Below are 17,033 nucleotides of genomic sequence, written 5' to 3'. Positions count from 1 at the left end.
TCACTTAACGAGTGGAGCAGTACCTAAACAACTAGGTCAATTAGCATAGGGCTGTCCTTAACCTTTACATAAAATCCTTACCGGACTAGATTACCGCCCCTCAGGCCATGCCTAGAATACAACAGTATTTTCACAATACAAACAGGGTATAATGATTATGCTTCTCAATCAAGCAAATATATTCCAAATGTAATCAATCAACCACACATCAATAGTATAGGAATTTTAAGCTCTGTGAAGTAATTTTTGTGCAAGCAGCACTTAGTAAGGTATAATCACAAATATGCTCAAGTGTGTATAAACAAGCTATTTCTTTGAAACAAGATACTCAAATCTTAATAATAAATCAGGGTTTCAAAGATGCTGCAACAATATTCAAATCAACTCAAAAAATATTTTCTTCAATGAAATAGGCTCAAGAGTTGCTTGAAAAATAATAAAGCTTGTAAAATATCTACACACCAAAAGTATAGATAAAGGAATCTTGCAATGATAATTCAATATCCTCAAGCTAATGAGTTTTTCCCAACACTAGATTTATCAAATAAAATCAATGGGATAACTATATTCTTAACTCTCAAAAATCAACAAAAAATTAAGAACAATGTTGAGAGTATTAAGCAATCATTAATATAGCAATAGCACACTAAGAACTCTCACAAAGCTAGGATGAATCAAAGGAATGGATGTATGAGAGTATTTTGAGTAGTATAGGCTAAAATAAGCTTTTGAGTTTGAGAGGATTTTTGCACTAATGATTTTCTTAATCTCTTGCTAATCCACACAAATAAGACCCTATATATAGAAGTTGGCCAAAATATAACCGTTTAGGACATAGGGGTCATAATTAGAATTGTTTTAAAACCAATCAGGAAAATTAACCCCGTTTAATTATTTTAAACCTCAGTAAAAAAATAAACAACCTGAGAGTTTTTGGGTGGCTGAACCATGGTTCGGTCACTCGAATAGACTCAGTATAAAAAGTCTTTTTTTGACATTCGAGTCCTCAGGTACATGTTCAGTTGGTTGAACCAAGGCGAAAATCATTATGTCCGCGTTTCGGTCGCCCAGTCTCAAGTTTGTTTTACCGAACTCATGTATTCAATATTCTGAGGGTAAAATGAATTGTACGTTCGAGCGCCTAGGGACAATGGAAAAGTACATAGTGCTAGTTCGGTTGACCGAGGACGGTATGTTCGTATTGGGTTCGGTCACCCGAAATCAAGTCAAACCGCTGACTTCTAAACCGTTCAGGCGCCCAAAGTGTTTTGAACACAACGGGTTCGGTCGCCCGACCTCTCACAAATTTGTTTATTAAGTTCATTTTCACTTCAATTAATTCCCCTAATATGTGAAGTGATTTTGGGGATATCTAATGTGCTTGTGCATGGACCTAAAGGCCTTCTAAGGTCATTCTGAAATGGTCCCAAAAATCCGGCGTTGGTCCATCGAAGGGGGATCCCTAAGGTCTTTCTAAGGTCTTAAGCTTACAATTAGCTACATGCACGACATGCAGATATTATTACAAAACTTTTCCTATATTTACTATTACAGACCAATTAAAAATGAATGCAAATACAATAGAAAAATAGGTCTTCATTCTTTCAATTCTTCAAACGCCATAAATGAAGCTTGATCTCCATAGTTTGTATAACTTGCTTAAGTTCCTACCAACAATGCATGCTAAGGATAAACATGTTCAAGAAGCTCAGTGCACAGGTGAGAAACATTGGTTTTGTCATAATCAAAATGGGATCGGACTCATAGAGTCAACAATTGATCTTCTAAATGAGCTAGAGACCCTTGGAGCTGAAATCAATGGGGAAATTCATGTCAATATCATTCTCCAGTCACTGCCTGACTCTTTCAAGTAGTTTTTCCTGAACTACAGCATAAATAAGCCCTTTTACTCATTAGCAGAACTACTTAAAGAGCTTCAAGCAGCTGAAGGCCTCATCAGGAAGCCAACCATTGCTCTCGTGACTCAAAAAGGTTCTTCTTCTAGGCCAAAAGACTGAAAGAAGCAAAAAAAAGTTCAAAAACCATAGGGAGCTCCTCCAGTAGTACGTGGGCCGTAGGATGGAGTGATAAAGCCTAAGAGCAAGTGTTTTCACTACAAGTAGCCAGGGCGGTGTGTCTCATTCACTAGTAATTGAAAGGTGTTTAGTAGTGATATCTACTAGTACCTGGGGTGTAGAAACGGGAGCTACTAATCATATTTGCAATTCTTTGTAGGGGTTCTAGCAAACCCAGCTAAGTGATGGGGAGATTTACGTATTTCTGGGAGATGGCACAAAAGTGTTAGTAGTTGTAGTAAGAGATATTCACATTTCTTTTGGTAGAGATAGGATTTTAATATTGAAAGACTCCCTTTATGTACCTTCCATTAAAAGGAATTTGATCTCAGTTTCCAAGTTAGTTGATCATGGATATTCTATTTATTTTAATAACTCAGTTGTTATTAAGTTAAATAAATGCTTTATCTGTTTTGATACATTGGTGGATGGTTTTTATATTATTAATCATGTTTCTTCTACAGTGCAACTAAATGAAATGAATAACATTGATAAACTACCATGTAAGAGAAAGAAACCTTCTGAATTGAACCAAACTTATCTTTGGCACTTACGCCTAGGCCATATAAATCTGAGACGTATTTTAAGGCTGGGTCAGAATGTACCATTAGGTTTATTAGAAGTGGAGGCACTACCAATCTGTGAATCCTGCTTAGAAGGTAAGATGACCAAGCAACCCTTTTCAGCCAAGGGCTATAGAGCAAAAGAGGCATTAGAACTGGTTCACTATGATTTGTGTGGCCCCATGAATATCCAAGCTAGATGTGGCTTTGAGTATTTTGTTACTTTCATTGATGATTACTCAAGGTATGGTTATATTTATTTGATGAGCAGTAAGTCTAAATGCTTTGAGAAATTCAAGGTATTTAAGGCAGAAACAGAGAAGTCGCAGGGTAAATGTATCAAGACACTACAATCTAATTGTGGTGGCTAGTACCTCTTAAGAGAATTTGTGGATTACTTATCAGAGGAAGGAATTGAATCCCAATTGTTAGCTTTGGTGTATTCGCAAGAGAGGGGGGGGGTGAATTGGAATTTAAAATTTATTCACAGGTTTAGCAAGTTCAACAACAGTACACTCACAACCTAGGGTCTGTTTATGCAGTTCCAAATGCGCAGATAAATATAACGTGCGGAAATTAAAATTATGCGCAGCATTCACCCACTATAACATACATGTGCAAGAATGTAAATTGCAGAAAGATAAACAGTGCACACAAGATATGTTATCGGGGTTCGGCCAACTGTGCCTATGTCCCCGCCTCTAACTCGCAAGCCCAAGGATTCCACTAATGGCTCACTTAACGGGTGGAGCGGACCTAATACAACCAGGTCAATTAGCACAGGGCTGACCTCAACCTTTACAAACTCTCCTTGTGGGGCGGAGAAGACCCTAGGTCAAATTCACATGGTTGACCCCAACCTAATCCTTCCAGGCTAGATCAAACCCCCTTAAGCCATGCCTGGAAATACAACAATATTTTTCACAATAAACTGATACAGTGATTATGCTTTCATGTAAAGCAAATATGTACCCCAATAGGCGCAATATACTTAATCAATCACATACACAATAACAATGTAGGCATATGTAAGCTCAGTGATGTGTATTTTTGTGCAAGCTACACTCAATAAGATATAATCGTTAATATGCTCAAGAGTGTTCTAATCAAACTATTTCTTTGAAATAGTAAATATCAAATCTCAATCATAAACCAGGGTTTCAAGACGTTGCAAATATTCAAAACAACTCAAAATATTTTTTTCAATGTAATATGCTCAGAAGTTGCTTGAAAGAATAATATAGCTTGTTAAAATATTTTGCACCACAAAATCAAGCTATAGGAATCTTTGCAATGACCATGCAAAGATCCTTTAGCTACTAGGTTTTTCCCAACACAAGATTTATTAAAAGAAATCTGTGGGAAAGCCTTGCTTAACTCCCCAAAATCAATATCAATCAACCCAGTAAAGCAATGGGAGTATGAGCAATACTAAACAATAAATAATCACTCACAAAGTAATATTTCTCAAGGGAATGAAGGTGTTTGAGTGTTATGGGGTTGGAATGAACAAATAGGGTTTAGGAAATTTGAGAGAGTCTTTGGCTAATCCTATTTTCTAATCACCACTAATTTTTGCAAATGAACCCCTATATATAGAGAATGAGTAAATTATGACCGTTGGGGGACACATAGGGTATTCTTAAATTTGTTAAAAAAGTTTAGCAAAAATTAACCCTGTTTAACCCTTTGACCTCGATAAAAATATTAATCAACCCGAAGGAGTTCGGGTGGCTAAACTAAAGTTCGGTCACCCAAATAGACTCATCTTGAAAATTCATATAAAATAGTTTGGGTGCCTAAATTGTCATTTGTTGGCTAAACAAAATTCAGAGAGTTGAATCCGAGGTTCAGGTGCCCGGTCATATGTTCGGTAGCCCGAACTCGTATGTTTGGTCGCCCAAGGCTTAATTTGAACTAAATCATTCAGTAGCCCGACTTGGTGAAAAGTCCTTTTCAGGTGGTTCGGGTGCCCTAAGGCAATGCTTTCATTCTGGTTCGGTAGCCCGAACCAAGGACAAACTGTTGACTTCTCAATAGTTCGGGCGCCCGAGGTGATTTGTTCACCTGGGGTTCGATTGCTCGACCTCACTCATTTTATGCCTATTAAGTTCATTTTCATTTCAATTAATTCCCCTCATATGTTAAGTGATTATGGGGACTTTGTGCACAGTGTGTAGGAACCTAGGGTCTTTTCAAATATGTCCAAAAACCTAGCATCGGTCGACTGAAGGGTGCCCTAAAGTCATTCGGTCCCTATGGTCAAACTACGGTCTTTTTGAGAGCTTACAAATACCTACATGCATGACATGCAGAGATTCTTACAAAACGTATACCTAGTTACTATTACAGACCCAAATAATATAAATTACAACAATAATTAGTCTTCAAGGTCTTTAGTATTCAAGTCTTCTCATGTGCCAGCATATGATTTGATAATATAAACCTGCACACAAACTAGAATGCTATCAAATACTAGAGTATTTGTCATTATCAAAACTGGGTGTGACCTATAAGGTCAACATTCTCTCCCTTTTTGATGATGACAAATACTTTATGCAAAAGTAGGTACAACATATGATCGTATACCTAGTTACTATTACAGACCCAAATAATATAAATTACAACAATAATTAGTCTTCAGGGTCTTTAGTTTTCAAGTCTTCTCATGTGCCAGCATATGATCTAATAATATAAACCCGCACACAAACTAGAAAGCTATCAAATACTAGAGTATTTGTCATTATCAAAACTGGGTGTGACCTATAAGGTCAACATTATCCCCTTTTTTGATGATGACAAATACTTTATGCAAAAGTAGGTATAGCCAAGAAAGGCTCCCCCTGACTTTATGCATAAAGACAATTTAAGCTCAAATTAAATTTATTAGTGGGTAATTAAATTTAGATTTTAGCAAAGTACCAAGTTTTGCCTTTTTCCCCCCTTTTGGCAACAACAAAAAGGGTTATAAATATAAGATATGTAGGCAAGACATTTGAGTATGAATCATTTAAATACACAATAGGATTGGGAAAATTTTTAGAAATTTCGGTAGCATGCCGTTTCAAAGTAGAGCATTTTTCCCAAAAATACCAGTATTGAAATGACCTGATTGAGTTTTAGATTTACATTATATCCACAACAATCAACTCAAATAGTTCAGTATTCTCAAAATATAAATATAACTATCAGCATGCAAAAGATATGATAGTTATGCATTTCATGGCACAAACAAATTTATAAAGTATAAAGCAAGGATAGGTTAACAATTAAGCACACAAACTCTATAACTGGTCATTTAAAGATTTAAATGACATAAAAAACTGAATTAGACCATAAATATGCACAAACAATGGCAATTGAAACATATCATAAGACCCGTGAAAGATTTGAGTTTGAAAGCACACGACATATGATACCAAATAATAGGTTTGAGCATAAAAATGATCTAACTAGTTCGCATGCATTTTCATGTAAGATCCATGAACCAGTTATGTAACATCCTTTGCAAATTCTTAAACAATTAAAAATAACTTCATGACTTAAAATTTTAAAGCATAGATAGCAGAAGTCATGAATGCCTTTAGCACATAAGCAAGAAATAAAAATTGTTTAATGTAAAAAGTCATTTCTTGCTATAATACAGTAAGTATATATATATATATATATATATAAAATATATATACAAATATTAAAATATATCCCCTTTATGAAGTTTGCAAAATAGCGTTGGGGGTTGCTTGCCAAAGAATTTAAAGATAATGCAAGCAAGCAATATTTTTATGGTATTAGCATTTAAGTACATTCATAACATAACTAGAAAACCAAAACCATAATGATCTTAAAAACTCAACAATCACATGCAAGATCATATGGTAAACACAGAGAACATGTGGCAAAGCAATACATTTTTCAATTAAGATATTCAATAAGGTCATCACAATTGAGCATGTGCCACAGTGAATAACAAACTGATCTAAGCCGAAAATACTAGTGAGCATAACAAGATAGGAATTTAAATTCATATGCTCCCCCTATCAATTTGAGTACAAGCTTAGATAATTTAACTACTTATACTAACCAAGGATTAATTTCATTATGCTTAGTAGTATAAGCCATCAATCCAAATCTTTAAAATCAACTATACTGAATATTAATCAACTTTATTTACCCCTTATCAGTATAGTTGTCCTTATAGACCATAAATGCATCAAAGATTATATATTAAGGCATGCAATAATGTTCATGACCCAAGAACATTCCATATCAAAACATAAAGCTTTAAGTGCAAGATATAATGTTCAGGGATTTCATAAGAGCCTCAATAATTCAGTGGACGAAAGTGATGCATATGGATCATTTATGAGCTTCCTATAGGGATGGATTTAAGCCTTTCTAAACCTTTGATAATTAGGCTAGGATGAAATTTAATTTTTCAATTTAAGTTTCCACTCTTCCTTTCAAAAAAATTTTAATGTAAATTTTATCAAAATCGTCTTTAACACAAGGTTTTGGTTTTTGGGAAAAGTCCTATCGAAATTTCGGCAGCATGCCGTCTGTAAATCGGATATTTCCCAAATTTGTATGTACTTGATAGGTTCAAATATGCAATATATAATTTAGTTCAAGGCACACGAGAACCTAAATCTGCTACCAACATGCAATACACAACATACTGCATCAGTCATGCAGTTGGCGTTCCATACAAGCATGCAAGTAAATAAGTATCTGCAACAGCCATGCAGATGATGTTCCTTGCAATCCAGTATTATCAAACGATATATTCAATAACAGTTCACAATACTAGATAATCACAAATCACTATCCGTCAAGATATAATATGAACAATAAACAACAGTGGATAGTTATTTGTTTAGTACACTACGGTTATTCATTAAGGCACAAAGACATAAATGATACAAGGATATGAGAGCTTTTTCGTTTATATAGATATGAAGGTAAAAGCTCCCCCTCAGTTATGCACTTAACTCATTTTACGCCTTTTTCATTTTCTAGTTCTTTAGCCAAGTGTTTTAAGATTTTTGATGATATATGCTTGGCTTTGGATAAATAGGCTTAGAGGACTAGAAAGTCACAATAGATATTTCTTTAATTGAGCTAAGCCAATATTACCTTTATTGATATGAATTTCACTACGTGTGAGAAGCACAAGGTAGAATGGATTTCAATTTAAAAATGCATATGCATAGGTCTACTTGAATTTTATGTATTCATCTAGATTTAGACCTAGGCGATCATATTAGCCATTCAACTCATCTCTAAGTACATAAAGCTCTAAAGGATATGACTTACTGATTTGAGAGCTTGTGAAGGGATGATAAATAAATACTCTTTGAAAATTTAAATCACTAATGGGTACAGAAGAGTATTTAGGATAAACAGGACATTTTTCAAAATATTTCTCTGATGGTAATCATGTCCATGCTTGGGCAAAGAGCATATAGGATATGTGACTGTTGTGAACAATGCTCTTTGGTGATGGGAAAGTATCCTTTAGATATTATCGCAATTTGGAACAAGGATACAAACCAAGGAAAGGATGAATCTATACCTGATATGATTGTGGTTTGGTAAAGATTTCCTATGGAGGGATTAAACCAAAATTAAATGATTTACAATTTAAACTCAAAGGGATTAATCTCTTAGTGGATGCCTCTAATTTGGTTATAGCTATGAGAAGCACTCAATAAATATTAGTCATTTATGATCAGTAGTGCTTGAAGCCTAGAGCGATGACTTGATACTTGTTCAAGGCTTTAAAGTTCAAGGATGGGTTTAGGATTAAATGATATATAGTGTGAGGTGAATCCCCTAAACCACAAGCTTGTGCTATGGACAACAGTAACTTAACTTAAGATGATTTATCTTTAAGCATGAGTTAAGCATTTTGAATTAAATGCCAAGCATAGATACCATGACCATTTGGAAGTGGATAAAGATTCTTAGTATAACAAGATGAGTATACTAAGATTTTTATTTTAAGCAACAACCACTTCCCAAGCCTACAGTCATCACAACCCACTAAACCTAAGCCTAGGATCTAATGAAACATTTAACAATTTTAATTTAAATCCATTTTTCCTTAGGTCCTATGGGGTTTGCTTTCATGATCATCCATATCATTTCTTTGTCTAGGCCTCGAGCACTTCTAAATAGACAATTAAAACTGACATGCCCTTTCATTCTATGGTGCAAGCAAGTTTTGAATAAATGTGAAAGATTGTGCTTACATACCCAATTTTACCAGATGTGGCATGGAAAAATTTATGACGATGGGATTTACAAAGTGAACCCTTTTTGAAAACATTTATCTTCTTAACTCTAAAGGATTTATTATGATTATTCTTTTCATTTTTAATTTTGAGAGCAACTTTATAATAATCATCTATTTCTTCATCTAAGCAGACAATTTTCAATATTTTCTCAATCTTTTTCTCTTATAATACGGCATGATAATCTTTTAGATCGTCTAATTTTGTTGCCACCCTTTTATTTTCTTTCTTCATGACCGTTTTCTACTTAGACATCCGAACTAGAAGCTTATGCATTTTAAGTAAATCCTTTTCTAGTTCTTTGTAGAATGGCATGCTTTTATTTATCAAATTAGCACATGATTCATCACAAAATTCAACACAAGAGTTATCATATGAATCAGTGCATGAATTTTCAGCCAAAACATCACATGAGCTATCAGATGATTCATCACAAGATTTTTCACAATAAACATCGCATGAATCATTAATAGTATTATCAACAGATGATTCAGTATATGATACATCAGAACATTCCTCACAATAATCATCAAACGAGCTAGAGTGAGAATCATATACCTCCTCGATGATTTCTAGCTCATATTTTACCTCCTTTTGATCATTTGAGCTTGGAGTATTCGGAGGAGTTACGATCTCCTTCTCCTGGGATTCTCCATATTTCTTTTCTAGTTCAGCCCAGATTTCCTGTGCACTATGACATGCCATAATTTCATGAAGAATATCGGTATCTAAAGCACAGAACAATAAGTCCATGGCATGTGAATTTGCATGCAATAAATTTATATCATTTTTATTACCTGGCATATAAATTCCATTCATAATCACCTTCTCAGCCCTCCAGTTCATAGATTTTATAAACATGTTTATTCGAAATTTCCAGTGGATGTAGTTAACACCACAAAACAATGGAGGACTGGTGGGTGACTATCCCTCACCGAATGGGGATACACCAAATTGAGCCATTGCGATCTTTTTGCAAAAACATCTAAGTCTAGTGCAACAAGGCTCTGATACCAATTGTTAGCTTTAGTGTATTCCCAAGAGGAGGGTGAATTGGAATTTTAAATTTATTCCTAGGTTTAGCTAGTTCAACAGCAGTACATTCACAACCTAGGGTCTGTCTATGCAGTTCCAAATGCACTGATAAATATAACGTGGGGAAATTAAAATCATGCGCAGCATTCACCCACTATAGCATACATGTGCAAGAATGTAAATTGCAGAAAGATAAACAGTGCACACAAGATATGTTATCGAGGTTTAGCCAACTGTGCCTATGTCCCCGCCTCTAGCTCGCAAGCCCGAGGATTCCACTAATGGCTCACTTAATGAGTGGAGCGGCACCTAATACAACCAAGTCAATTAGCACAGGGCTAATCTCAACTTTTACAAACTTTCCTTACGGGGCAGAGAAGACCTTAGGTCAAATTCATAGGGGTGACCCCAACTTGATCCTTCTGAGCTAGATCAAACCCCCCCAAGCCACACCTGGAAATACAACAATATTTGTCACAATAAACTGGTACAGTGATTATGTTTTCATGTAAAGCAGATATGTACCCCAATACGCGCAGTATACTTAATTAATCACATACACATCAACAATGTAGGTAGATGTAAGCTCAATGATGTGTATTTTTGTGCAAGCTACACTCAACAAGATATAATCGTTAATATGCTCAAGAGTGTTCTAATCAAGCTATTTTATTGAAACAGTAAATATCAAATCTCAATAATAAACCGGGGTTTCAAAGATGCTGCAAATATTCAAAACAACTCAAAATATTTTTGTCAATGTAATATGCTCAAGAGTTGCTTGAAAGAATAATATAGCTTGTTAAAATATTTTGCACAACAAAATCAAGCTATAGGAATCTTTGCAATGACAATGCAAAGATCCTTTAGCTACTAGGTTTTTCCCAACACAAGATTTATTAAATGAAATCTCTGGGAAAGCCTTGCTTAACTCCCCAAAATCAATATCAATCAACCCAGTAAAGCAATGGGAGTATAAGCAATACTAAGCAATAAATAAACACTCAATATGAGAAGTACTAAGCAATAAATAAACACTCACAAAGTAAGCTTTTTCAAGGGAATGAAGGTGTTTGAGTGTTATGGGGTTGGAATGAACAAATAGGGTTTTGGAAATTTGAGAGAGTCTTTGGCTAATCCTATTTGCTATTCACCACAAATTTTTGCAAATGAACCCCTATATATAGAAAATGAGTAAATTATGACCATTGGGGGACACATAGGGTATTCTTAAATTTGTTAAAAAAGTTCAGCAAAAATTAACCCTGTTTAACCCTTTAAACTCGGTAAAAATATTAATCAACCCGAAGGAGTTCGGGTGACTGAACTAAAGTTCGGTCGCCTGAATAGACTCATCTTGAAAATTCATATAAAATAGTTCGGGTCCCCAAATTGTCATTCGGTTGGCTGAACAAAAGTAAGAGAGTTGAGTCTAAGGTTCAGGTTCCCAATCATATGTTCGGTAGCCCGAACTCGTTTGTTCGGTCGCTCAGGGCTTAATTTGAACTAAATCATTCGGTAGCCCAAGTTGGTGAAAAGTCAGTTTCAGGTGGTTCGGGCGCCCTAGGGCAATGCGTTCATTCTGGTTCGATAGCCCTAACCAAGGTCAAACTATTGACTTCTCAACAGTTCGGGCGCTCGAGGTGATTTGTTCACCTGGGGTTCTGTCGCCCGACCTCACTCATTTTATGCCTATTAAGTTCATTTTCATTTCAATTAATTCCCCTCATATGTTTAGTGATTATGGGGACTTTGTGCACAGTGTGTAGGAACCTAGGGTCTTTTCAAATATGCCCAAAAACCTGGCGTCAATCGACCGAAGGGTGCCCTAAAGTCATTCGGTCCCTATGGTCAAACTACGGTCTTTTTGAGAGCTTACAAATACCTACATGCATGATATGCAGGGATTATTACAGACCGTATACATAGTTACTATTACAGACCCAAATAATATAAATTAAAACAATAATTAGTCTTCAGGGTCTTTAGTCTTCGAGTCTTCTCATATGCCAACGTATGATCTGATAATATAAACCTGCACACAAACTAGAAAGCTATCAAATACTAGAGTATTTGTCATTATCAAAACTGGGTGTGACCTATAAGGTCAACACCAATTGTCTGCAGCTCGTATGCCGCAACATATTGGTGTAGCAGAAAGAAGGAATAGAACTCTTATGGACATGGTCAGATCTATGATAAGTTATTCAGATTTTCCTAATTCGTTTTGGGGGCATGCACTAGAAATAGTAGCCTATATTCTGAACTTGGTTCCATCTATGTCAGTACCTACTACACCCATAAAATTATGGACTAGGCGCAAACCTAGTCTTCGGCATATTCATATATGGGGTCGTCCAGCACACGTGCTAAAAGAAAAAATAGATAAGTTAGAATCAAGGACGGATGTCTGTTTATTTGTTGGCTACCCTGGAGGAACAAAAGGGGGTTTATTTTATTGTCCTAAGGATTAGAAGGTCATTGTTAGCACCAATGCTCAATTCTTAGAAGAGGACTATGTAATGAACCACAAACCCAGAAGTAGGATTGTTCTAGAAGAGTTAAGAGGAGATATACCAGCTATACCAATAGTGCAAGAAGAACCACCACAAAACATAGTTGTTGTCATCCCATTGCCTCGTCATAGTTAGAGGAATGTTATAACTTGAGTTGTGTCTGACCCATCATGTGCAGCTACCATCAATACGCCGATTATACAACTAGGGCAGAATGATGGTGTTGATTTTGGTGCAATCCCAAGAGGGGGGTGAATTGGAGATTAAAAAATTTTCGCCTAGGTTCAACTAATCCAGTAACAATATTACGCAACCTAGGGGTAGTCTAAATGTATATGCAATTGTAGATATGATATATTAAACAATTTTCAGTACATACATTGTAATTCTAGTATTTTCCAATCAAATACAATACCATGCCAATTAGATATGCAGTATATTAAATCAGGCACAACATAGAATATAATGCTAGAAATGTAAACTTGACACTGAATATGATATCGGGGTTTAGCCAATCCCACCTACGTCCCCACCTTGGCTCACAAGCATAAGGATTCCACTAAATACTCGCTTCACAGGTGGAGCAGCACCGTTTACAACACCTTATCAGGATGGTGCACCTAGCTTTCCCAACCGAGTCGAAGTCAGTTCGAGACTTTTACCAAGGCAAGTCTCCCTCTTCAGGCCCATATTTGGAATACAATAATCAATATAATTTTTTTTTGCGTACAAATAAAGTGCTTCTAATCAAGCATCTTTCTTGAAAACAAACACAACATCATGAAGCAATCTAGGCATAAAACATGATCCCTAGACCCAGACTTCGGTAAGATATTGTAAGAGATCAGGTGGTGCACGACTTTAGCTTCTAGATTCAGTGACCTATAGCTCGGGGTGTGACTGAGATCAACCACTGAATTAGAAATAACTAGATTCACGAAGGTACTCACAATGAAATCCTGCTCATTGATCCATGTCAAAACTAAGTTAGGATAGTCAAAATCTCCTCTCTTGATATTGAGTCTCAACCAGATACCCATCGTCGAATCGAATATCAGTCTGAACAACCTAGGAGTAGCATCCCTGGTCATCCTGTCCAAGGTTGGCATAAAACAGCCTGACAAGGATGGGGTATATCCCCCTCAGCTAATAGCTGATGAACTCGTACCACCCTTGATACCAAAACATGTCTACCACATTATTGAAATTAGTCTGCATGAATTCAATATCGAGGAATTTACCTAGAATGGGCTCTTTGAGCTGGAATACCCTCCCGTATTTGATTCTCCTCTCTGGCATAAGAAACCATTGCTCGAGAGCAATGTCAAATTCTATGCGCCTTTCATTTCTAAACATGGCTAGGAGTATTTTTTTTCTTAGGAAAAGTAGGTTTAGGATGGGTGTATGGAACAATAGGAAGAGAGAAAAACTCAAGGAGCACTCAAGAAGGATAAAAAAATGAACTTCTTTTAGTGGGCGGAAACATATATAGACCGCAGTTTGGTCGCCTGGTCCAACGTTCGGTTGCCCAAACCATCATAACTCTAGATGCTGAGTCTGTTTAGTTGGTCAAACACTAGGTCAATTGGCTAAATCTCAAGAGTTTTTTCATTTTCCAACGTTTGGTAGCCCGAATGAACTTAGTTCATTTCAATTCGATTGGCTAAACTGGGATTCGGTTGCTCAAAAATCAGTTTGGTTACCCGAACTTACTTCAGTGGCTCGATTATGTTTTGAATAGAAAAAGTTACGCTCCCAAATGTGGTTAATGAATCTGGTCAACCTTCATGTTCGGTCGATCGAATGGTCTAAGCTGAAAATGTTTAGCCGACCGAACCAAGTCAAATTCTCCTTTTTTGACTTTTTCTTAAATTGTATGACCTCTTATGATTTAAATACATGACCTAAGGATTATGAAGTCTACCTATTCTAACCTATTGACACTTGGATCATTTTTAGGGTCAAGGAGAGATGAAATCGGGTTTTTTTTTTACTCTCCACATTTGCTTCATTTCGACCCCTTTCCGTTTAAATGGGCAATCGAACTTTGTGTACCCTTTCTTTTTACACAATGCATAATAGGTATGGGTATAAGGGCTCGAGAAGGTACTAGCATAATGATTAGACTCTCTCATGAAGTACCCCCATGTACAGATTCTTTCTCTTTCTATTTCCAACTTCAATATATCCTATACCTTCATTGTCTAAAGTCATCTTTTGTGAACCTAACAACTTACTAAAGTTCTCTTTTGCCTCTAGTGAACGCATAGATGATCTTAGCTTGGTCTTCTACTTTCTTTTCCAGATCTTGCATTTTTAAGTTCTTTAGACCCTTGCAAACATCTTGTAATTTAACGAATTCTTTCGTCACGTTGTTTGCTTTATATTCAAGTTCTACAATAAAAAGATCTTTATTATTATCATTTGAAACTTGAGATCTTACTGCATTCAATTCTTTTTCTAATTTTTCATTCTTATTACTAATTGTTTGATTTTGACATCATTTTCCCTTTGAACAAGAACTTTTGACTCACATTCTTTCAAAGAAGTCTCATACTTGTTTTTCAATGCAGTATATCTTTTGTTAGCTTTAACAAGTGACTCATGAATTCTAACATATTCAATTTGAAATTCTTCAAAAGTAGACATGCTTTCACTATTAGAACTATCACATGATTTAGTGTCAGATGCATCATTAGAATTATCACATGAATTATCACCATGATTATCAAATAAAACTGATGGTGACAAATTTACCTCATCGTCAGTTAAAGCTATAAAGCACTATTTTTCTCCTTCCAGATCCGTAGAGCTTGAGTCATAAGGAGTGATCACCTGTTCTTGCATAGTTGTTCCATATGTCTTTTCAAGTTCCTCTCATATCTCTTTAGCACTATTATATGTCATAACTTGACAGAGAATGTTAGAATCTAAAGCATGCAGCAAGGTGTTCATGGCATCAAAATTTATTTGTATTAAATCCATGTCATTGTCATTTAACTCATTTTCCAATTTAGGAACTTTAACAGAATCAATAGTTTTCATAGGCATGATATTTCAATGAGCAATAATTTTCCAAAACCTCCAATTTAAGGCTTTAATAAATGCAGTCATTCTAAATTCCCATTCGATGAAATTTTCAACGTAAAACATTGGAGGGTTTGTAGATAACCTTCCTTCACAAGATGGGGATGCACCAAAACAAGCCATCATGACCTTCTTACAGACTAACGCTTAAGTCTATGTAACAAGACTCTGATACCAATTGTTGGCTTTGGTGCAATCCCAAGAGAGGGGTAAATTGGAGATTAAAAAATTTTCGCCTAGGTTCAACTAATCCAGCAGCAATATTATGCAACCTAGGGGTAGTCTAAATGTATATGAAGTTGTAGATGTGATATATTAAACAGTTTTTAGTACATACAACATAATTCCAGTACTTTCCAATCAAATACAATACTGTGTCAATCAGATATGCAGTATATTCAACAAGGAAATTTAAATTAAGCACAACACAGAATATAATGCAAGAAATGAAAGCTTGACACCGAATATGATATCGGGGTTTAGCCAATCCCACCTACATCCCCATCTTGTCTCACAAGCACAAGGATTCCACTAAAGGCTCACTTCATAGGTGGAGCGGCACCGTTAACAACACCTTATCAGGATTGTACACCTAACTTCCTAATCGGATCGAAACCAGTCTGGGACTTTTACCAGGGCAAGTCTAACTCTTTAGGGCCACGCCTGGAATACAATAATCAATATAATTTTTTATTTTTATTTTTTTGCGTACAAATGAAGTTCTTCTAATCAAGCAAATATGTACCACAATACAGTTCAAATAAATATGCACGCACAGATGATAGTAAATATGCTCAGTGCCAATAACGTGTGCTAAACACTCAATCTGATGCAAATGTATAATCAAGACCTAGAGTGCATTTCCAAGCAATCTTTGAAACTAAGTATTAATGTAAATCAATCACAGCAAGTTTCAAAGAGTTCCAACAAGTGTATTCAAAATATCTCAAAAATGATTTTCTCAAAATAATAGCTCAAGATATATTTGAAAAATAAATAAGATTGTGAAAAATATTTTGCAAATCAAAAACCACAAGCTTGATGAGTCTTGCAACAATGATGCAAAGACTCACTACCTACGAGGGTTTTCCCACATAAAGATTTATTAGTTAAATCGGGGGAAAAACTTTAGTAAAAACTCTCAATCAAAAATAATATTGCAATCAATAACAAGGAGAGTTTAAGCTACTAGAATCACTCAAGATCACTCTTAGGAACTTGGATTTATCAAGGGAATAGCAAAGAGTGAGTATATGGGCTTGGTATAGAAAAAATATGCTCTTGGAAATTCAAAGGATTTTTTGCTAATTGAAATTTGTAAATTTAGGTGTAATTCCAAGAGGGGTGTGAATTGGGTATTTAAAAATATTTTGATACTTCAATCCTTAATTGAAAACCCAAACTTACAAGTACAAATTTGGATACACACTGATTTCAGTATTATACAACTCAATTGATTTAATC

This window comes from Malania oleifera, chromosome 2, assembly GCF_029873635.1.
Source record: "Malania oleifera isolate guangnan ecotype guangnan chromosome 2, ASM2987363v1, whole genome shotgun sequence".
Taxonomy (NCBI): Eukaryota; Viridiplantae; Streptophyta; class Magnoliopsida; order Santalales; family Ximeniaceae; genus Malania; species Malania oleifera.
Note: the sequence above shows the minus strand (reverse complement) of the source record.